The sequence below is a fragment of the Mastomys coucha genome, unplaced genomic scaffold (assembly GCF_008632895.1).
Source record: "Mastomys coucha isolate ucsf_1 unplaced genomic scaffold, UCSF_Mcou_1 pScaffold23, whole genome shotgun sequence".
Classification (NCBI taxonomy): domain Eukaryota; kingdom Metazoa; phylum Chordata; class Mammalia; order Rodentia; family Muridae; genus Mastomys; species Mastomys coucha.
Window position 1 is genome coordinate 35,813,223 of NW_022196906.1, and position 8,753 is coordinate 35,821,975.

The following is an 8,753-nucleotide window of genomic DNA, read 5'->3' on the forward strand; positions in this document are numbered from 1 at the left end:
GATGTAGAGAAGGCAAATGAGACAATGTTCATCTTGTTTGCACATGATCATATAGATTGTATACACACGTCCAACGATAACACACAAACACTGTCCCTCTTCTAAGAACATAACCCTACTGTTTTTTTCTCTATACAGAGGTGTTATTCACATACAATAAAATACATTAACCTTAAGTGTGTGGCTCAATGGAGTCTAACCAAAATAGATGCCCATACAAATGCAATAAGAGTTCAAGGTGCAGAGTCCTGGCAGGGTCCCTTCTCTGCTTCATAGACAACAAGAAGGCTCTTTCCAGAAGTTACCACCATCATGTCTTCTACCACCATGCACTAATTTAGTGTGTTCCAACTTCATATAAATGAAATCCTACAGTTTCAAATCTGTTCGAAAGAACAATATGTGGCTGGGTTATGGTGGCGCACACCTTTAATTTCAGCACTCCTTCTTCTTCTTCTTCTTCTCCTCCATAATCATCATCATCATCCTCTCTCTTCTTCTCTCCCTCCTCCATTTTTCTACCTCCTATCTATAAATCAGATATAAGCTCTCAATTACTTCTCTAGAGCCATGCCTGCCTGCCTGCCTGTTGTCATCCCTCCTGCCATGATGGTCATGGACTCACCCTCTGGAACTGAGAGCTCCAAACTAAATGCTTTCTTTTATAAAATGTCTGATCCTGTATTTTGTCATGGCAATAGAAAGTAAAATAAGATAGCTTACCTTAGTCCTCCCAACACCCCTTTTTCAAAAAGCCCCTTGATTAAATTTCCTCCATCATCTTATTTGAATGTGATGTCTGACTTTGTTCCACCTGTCATCCACATTAACATGAGCAGGATCTATAGAGGAGAAGTAGGTATGAACACTTCAGATTGCTTCACAGGTCACCTTTTCCTAATCAGAGCACACTGGAATCCTACCTCTTTCTAAAGAGGGAATTCTAAACTCATCTGTACATCTAATCCATCCTGGCCTTTAAAAAGAATGATAAACTACCTAAAGCATGTAAAATACACAGTCTTGAAGCCTGTGAGTTATTTTCACCATTTGAACTTACTTTAGGTCCCCTGCCAAATTTCTCTTATTGCAATTTCAGACATTGTATATACAGGTGCTTGAGGAAAGTCATTTATGTTCCCTCAGCAAGTCTCCCCTGGGTAGGGGAGAGATATGACAGGCTTTGCCAAAACTTCACATTATACAAGATGAAGCCCAAGGGAGGAGACTCACCACTGCTCAAAAGAAAGGGGGGGGGTAGAAGCTGACACAAGACAAAAGGTTAAGGGAACATAGGTATTCATTAGTCTGTTGTCTGCCAGATGCTGTGTTAAATACTGGCTGGACATCCTTTCTAATATTAGCCACACAAGGCTAAGGTTTTGGCACAATTCATCCACAGAGGAGGAAATTGACAAATCTAACATAGAAATCTATCCCCTGAGTTCAAAGTCCCAGATTTCTTCCTGTCAGTCAGGGAAGCAGGTAAAGCCATAATGAGTGTATGGCGCTCAAGTCCAGGATCCAACAGTTAGAGAGCAACCGAATTGCTTTAAGTGTCCAAATAATACCTTGTGTTAGTTTGAATTAGAGCATCCTCCATGTGCTCAGAATAATTGGAGCTACTAGTGTGCTATGGGAAAAGGTTGTGGGACATTGTTGATGGATGGCACCATCATCAATGGTAGTTGGTAGAGGACTTTAATGTTATGAGGGGTGGACTTTGCCTCCTTTATTCTTGCCCTGCTTCCTATTTGCTCTCTGTTTCATACTTTCATTTGAAGGTGTGGGTTTTAGGTTCCAGCTCTTAGAGTCACAACTCTTCCCAGCCATGATGGACTCAGATCCTCCTGAAATTTAAGCCAAAATAAACAGAAAATTAACTAATATACTCCTCAATTCAAGAAGTTCACATCTTGGAGTATAAAGAAACTCAGATGTGTCAATTGAGCCAGTTTTGTTTAAAGAACTGGCAGAGAAGTAGAGAACTCAGGTGTTTATCAGGAACACCTCAGAGGAAGGCAGGACTAGTCACATGGGAGGAAGGGATCTCTGGTGCTTCAGTGCTGGAGGCTACAATGACTGGGGATCCTGAGCTATCAGCTGCACTTCAGACATCCATTCACTCATTCACCAAATACTCAGTGAGTCAAGGACTATACTTGGTCAAGAGACAAAGTCCTTGAATTGACACAGTACAGACATTTTAAAAGTAGACATAGACAAGCAGTAAGTAAAGACAAAGGCATGCAGTACGTCAAGTGTGGAGCTGTTGTGCTGAGAGGGTATAAGACATGGCAAGGAGGCTACATGGCACTATGAAGATCCTCACTTGTGCATGGAGTGAGTGGAATCAGAGGTCCAAAGAGCAACAGCCTTGTGGGTATCAGAAGTCCTCCTGTGGACCTCAGAAGGAGGTGCTGCAAGTAGAGAGGACTGTTATCTACAAAGCCCTGACATGGGTATGTACTTCACTGTTTGAGGAATGGCAAGAAGCAGGTTCTGATCTGAATAGTTCAGCTCAGAACAAGTGGACAAATTGTATGGAGCCTTTGGAAAATCAAAGTGCTTTCCTTTTCAGGTGAGATGAGATGTTATGAGAAGGTTCCGAGCAGAGGAGAGACAGGGCATGGTTGGTATTTTAAGAGATTAGTTTAGAAAATTGAATGTTGACCACAGTTGAGTGGAGAATAAAGCTGGAAGTCTGTTTGTTTCTTTGTTTTTTAAGAGTCTGTATGAAGACTAAAAGATGATTTGGCAGGTAAGAGTCTTTAATGCACAAGCATGAGGACCTGAGCCCAGATTCCTGGCATCCATGTGGCAAAAGAAAAAGAAAGAAAGACAAGAAAAGAAAGAAAAAACGCTGGGCAAGGCTACACATTCCTGTAGCTGTAGCACCGGGAGCATGGAAACAGAACTACTTGCATTTGCTGACTGGTCAACCAGCAGCCCAAAGAGCCTGAGTTCAGTAATCTTGTCTCAAAGTTATAAGCAGAGTCTTAGAGCAAAAACCCTCATATTTTCCTCTGGTCCCACACATATGCACATGGCAATACTCCTGCATATTATACGTACACACATGTATATAACACCTCTCTCTCTCTCTCTCTCTCTCTCTCTCTCTCTCTCTCACTCACTCACTCATACACACACACACACACACACACACACACACACAGAGAGAGAGAGAGAGAGAGAGAGAGAGAGAGAGAGAGAGAGAGAGAGACCACAGGAAAGGATAGTGAATCAGACTAGACTCTCTGAGGCAGTAGAAGTGGTGAGAACAGTTGGACTCTGGACATACCCTCGGGCATCTGCCTTTGGACTAGCTGAAGGGTGACAGTGATGATGCTAAAGCTTAGGGCTGAGTAAAATGCTCACTCATTAAAACAAGGTTGCCTTCAGAAAAGAAAGTCTTTGGAAACAAGTCAGGGCTTTCTTCTGAACACAGTAACCTCGGGGTGTTTATTAGACATCTGAGTATGATTCAAGACAGAGGATCCAGGTGGACAGATCTGTATTTGGCAGTTATTGTAAAGACTGCATTAAAAACACAGACAAACTCTCCCTTTTCCAGTGATAAGAAATTGAGAACTATTTGGAGGTATGTAGATGGGGAGTTGGGGAGATGGGGAGGTGAAGAGGTGGGAGAGTGGGGAGGCAAGAGTGTGGAGAGGTAAGAAGGTGAGGAGATGGTAGGGTGGGGAGGTGGGGAAGAAGGCAAGGGGGAAGACTGAAAATGAAGTGCACTGATATTTTAGATCCAAGACAGAGGGGAGCCCCAGAAACTAGGAGAGAAGAGGGCAGGGAGGAAGGTCAGCAAAACAAGTAATGTGTGAAAGTACTAGAATGACATCTAACATTCTGTATGCTAATTTTAAAAATTAAAACATTAGAGGCTGGGGTGATAGCCCAGTCTGTTAAGTGCTTGCCTTGTAAGCACAGGCTCCTGAGTTAGATTCCCAGAGCCCACATTAAATAAAGCTGGGTGTGGTGATGTGCACTTACAACCTCTGGAAAGGAAAGTTGGAAACAGAAGGTACACACACACACACACACACACACACACACACACACACACACATATATATACATGTAGGTATACCTGAACACACTTAGACACACGTATGTGTGCATGCACACATACATGCACACACATGCAAATTAAAACATTTTCAAACAAAGAGAAAAGAAGGAAGGAAGGAAAAAAAGAAGGAGGGAGGAATGGAAAGAGAGGGAAGGAGGGAAGGAAGAATGTCAGAATGGGATAAGCTCCTGAGAGATAGAAACAGGGAGGTGACTGAGACCAATCCAACCTGAGCAGTCTCCTGCAAAATTTGCTAGAGCCACAGTGAATAGTGAGGACAACGACCCTCATGGAATGGGCCTTGGGCTCAGGAAAGAAGAAAGAGCATGGGTTTAGGAAGAAAACAAACACAAGCAAAATGTATAGACAATCGCATCTGTGAGCTTTGCTGTAAAAGGATGTTGGCAACTCCATCACACCTGCTGGCTGGCAAGAAGGATCAATAGAGCAAGGTTCATCTTTGCTATGAGAGACAGAGAGGTCTTCACAAACAGGGCAGGGGTGAAAGATCTGGAGCAGAAAGTTTCATCGTGTGTAACCAGAATGGCTAGTGGAGCTTTAAGCTTCACAGTTCAACAGAGAACTTCAATAGAAGAAGCACAAGCATTTTGTTACTAATTGTCTTAAACTCACAGCGATTTGTTCTTTATCTCTAAATGTTCCCATAAATCATTTTATAAATAAAGACACCAGAACTCAAAGTTTTGTCAAATTATCAAAGCTTATGTGAAAACTAAGACCTTAATTAGATCTGGCTGGTTCCAAAGGCCTCAGGTGTCCTACAATATTGGAGCTTGGACTCCCTCAGCAGTCCCACCAGGTAATGAGAAAGGGAGATCAGACCAAATGTGCCTTGTCCTAGGTTCATTCCCACCATCCAAAAGCAGATAGGTAACTTGGTAGGTAGGTGGATGGATGGATGGATGGATGGATGGATGGATGGATAGATGATAGAGTCATCTTTAGCTTCAACTGTCATCTTACCTAGGATGAAGAAACTTTGAGGAATTATATCCTTCATATTGGCCTTTGGGTATGTCCATGGAGTATTTCTTAGGTGCTAATTAACATAGGGGGCAGAGTCCACTGTAGATGGTGTCATCCCTAGGCTGGTGGAACATATAAGAAAGGTAACTGAGCAAGTCAGTAAGCAGTTTTTCTCAGTGGTCTTTGCTTTAGTTCCTGCCTCAAGGTTCCTGTCTTGGGCTCCTGCTCCGATATCTCTCAAATATGAACTATAACCTGTAAGCTACATTAACCCTTTCCTTCCCGTGCTGATTTTGGTCATATTGTTCATTCACAGAGACACAAAGAAAACCAAAATAGGAAGAGATAGAGGTTGAGCAACTAATATAACAAGGTGGAATTGACCTTTACAGATGTGGGCCAATGTAAGCTTTGGAGGTAGACCAGTAGGTCAGAAACTGAGGCATATTTCCTTTTCTTCTTATAGTAACCCTAGTTTTTCCTCTTGAGATAGTACTACTGTTAGTGTTTGTGAGACAAAGGTCTCATTAGGCAGCACAGGCTGCCCTCAAGCTCATGATGCTGCAATATCAAACCCTGCCTCTAGCAAGGCCACATTCCCTAAATCTCCCCAAACTACACCACCAACTGGGGACCAAATGTTTAAATGTCCAAGACTATGGAGGACATTTGTCATTCAAATTATCATCATACCCACCAACATGATCAATAATGGTATATTGCAAATCAAAATATATTGCAAATATAGCTGGTGACTATATTTAAACACTATGATCAAGAATAATACCTGGATTGCTGCTTGACTAACAGGGTACAAAAGGCTAGCTACAATGGCTTATACAGCTAAACATCACAGTGTTCGATTGATTGCTGCCTTAGTTCCTCAGAATCCCAAATGAGATACTTTATTTTAAAGGTATTTAAAAATCTAAAATTTCATTTTGTCTTCTAGAATTATTATTTCTTAATTGGGTTTTCAGCAATACACCAGAAGAGGCCAGAAGATGAGCTCTTTCTAGACTGCTGTACTTTGAGAGTGGTTTAAAAGATTTGTTGTCATTGATTTTTATTGTAGAGAAGCAGGAAGCTGGCAAGTGAAAGGTGGTAATTTTTCAAGGCAAAATAACAAATAAGAAAATACAAATATCCCCCACCCCTTGAAAGCAGACTGTTGCCACAGAAGTCATGAAAACATCACTCTAACCCTGCTTCCTCCCTCAGTACTGGCTCTTGGTTGCTCTTTCTAGGAAGCTGGTCTGATTTGAAGGGCCCCCAACGTTAGTGACCCTTCTTTGATCCCTACACGAAGAGCTGAAAGTCCTCTGTCAATCTGGGAGTTGAAGCATCACTCCCTGTACCCGAGAGATCTATGCAGGCCTCTGTGATCATTACCTGATTGGGAGCATGAGCACAGTTTTTTGTTGTTCAGTGGGGACTTGTGTGCTAGGTGTTAAGTCTCACTCCAAGGCATCACAGCAAAGAATATTGAACCAGCTAGGTACTGGCTGGGATGCTCCTGTCTCATGGAAAACCCCGATAGAAAGGAGAGTGTGCAGAGATGAAAACACAAGTCCCTGTGTGGAGGGTGGGGACATGTTCTTTTCCATAAAGTGAAGAGTAAAGAGGGGTTTTGACTTTCTAGGCCCTTAGTTGGGGTTTCAGCAGAGAGTAATGAGCAGTGTAGGTTTCTCGCCGAAGACTCATTTATCTGGGTGCCAGTGGGTAAGCCCAGCTTCCCAAGCTTGAAAATTTAGATTTATTGGGTGCCAGAAATTGCACTGGACGCCATTTAATAGGCCTGTGTACCATGAAGGTGAGGATGGAAAGATAAGAGTGAAGAAGGCAGAGTGGGTGTGGGTGATAGAGGGACACAGTGTGCAGACACACAGCAAAACCTGATTAGCACATTAAATTCTGGCTACAGCAGGCCAGGAACACACAGGTCTGGAGGGAGTACTGGTTTATGAAGAGCAGGGATCAGATAAATCTGTGGGAAGAGACAGAAGTAGAGAAGAGGAAGCAGGATCTCTGAACTTAAAGGGGTGAGAAGGGGGGGAAAGGTAGGAGGGAGGGAGGGAGGGAGGGAGGGAGGGAGGGAGGCAGGGAGGGACAGAGGGAGAGATTCTGGAGTCTCCATGAAGAGAAATAAACCTGCTGTTAAAAAGGTGGATCGATAAAAAAGCCATTTGCTGGTTTGAAAAAAAAAGAAAAAGAAAAAGAAGAAGCATATATCTTGTTCAGCCTCTTGCTCTGATACAGAATAAAGGCTCTGAGATTTGTGGAATGCTAATTTACATAGAGAGGCTCTGGAATATATGAATAATCAGGCCACTTCTGATGAGAAGAGAAAAGCTAGGAGGAGAAGCATATTTGCCATGGGAAGGAAGAGAAGGTAAGGCTGATATCTAAGCTCTGGGCACCATGCTGATTCCTCTGGTGAACACCCAGAGTTTGTACTGACTTCCTGTGATGTGATAAGGTTTCATAGTTTACCCATTTTCTTCTTGGGGTTGGTAGAAACAGTATAAAGATGAGTTTGCAGGCTTTGAGATATTTAAGTGAACAACAGCCATGGAAGGCAACCCAGCTTATATGTACCTCTATTTGTGTAGGATATCGCTCAATAGTTGCTGAGGAGTTTTTTCTTTGTACTAAGAACCATGCTAGATTTGTATGTATAAGAGGTACTTCACTCATTCACCTACTCATTCAAAAAAAAAATCTAGAGGTTGAAAGATGATTAAGGGCCCATCCCATCACTGCCCATAAGTGTTCCTATCCCTCTGGGGTGCGAGGAGCCAGTAAATTCCCATGACGAGATGGGAAGGCATAGAACAGGGAGAGGTGATTTTGTTCTTTATGTGAAAACTCACTCTCTTGGGAACTCACTCCCTTTGATGAGTCAGCATTAGTCACCTTCCATTAAGCCCTACCTTATGAAGTCCCCACCACCTTTGCCTTCTGCCAAGGTAACTTAAGGGATATGTTCAGGCCAACGCAATACCTATAGCATTTAAAGATACCAGGGCATGTATCTGCCTTGTAAACCATGCAAAGACATATCATAGAATGATTATTCTATACTCTATTCTTCTTCTACCAGAACACAGATCATCACAATCCCTTGCTATTTATCCCACTTTTGTTTAGTGGGATATGTGATGTGGCTTCTCAGTGATGTGGCTATGCTTATATCTTTTGTACGTGGACAAGATGGCAGCTCCCATGACCCAAGGCAATTAGATATGGTCTTTAAAAAAAAAAAAAAACAGGCTGTGAACAAGACAGATGTTTAATAAAGTTTGAAACTCACAGCTGTCAAGTTGCATAAAGCATTCTGTGCTTGCAAGGGTAAGACAATTGTTGAGAGAAGAGCACATGATGGGTTTAAAGACTATAGAGGGGTGCGTGTGTTTGTGAGTATGTGTGTTTGTGTGTGTGTGTGTATTTGTGCACATGAAAGCACATGCACGTGTATGTGAGTATATGTATGTGCATACATCTATATGGACATATATGCTGGCATAAGTATATGTATGATATGTTTATTTTGATGCAGGAGTATATTCAAAGAAGGGAAACAAGTTTTGCAAACAAGCATCTTTTTAACCTTCAAGGTCACCCTTCTTTTCTCTCTCCCTGATCACCTTATCCCACACAAACCCTAAGAGAGCTTGGC

General features: G+C 42.3%; 1 long non-coding RNA gene across 1 annotated transcript; it reads right to left on the minus strand.

Moving 5' to 3' along the window:
- Positions 1-792: 792 nt before the first annotated feature.
- Positions 793-5,115, minus strand: LOC116071912. Its single transcript, XR_004111233.1, has 3 exons — positions 5,072-5,115; positions 1,773-1,850; positions 793-842 (listed from the first exon to the last, which is right to left on the minus strand). It is a non-coding gene; the product is annotated as an uncharacterized LOC116071912 (long non-coding RNA).
- Between the last annotated feature and the right edge of the window lie 3,638 nt (positions 5,116-8,753).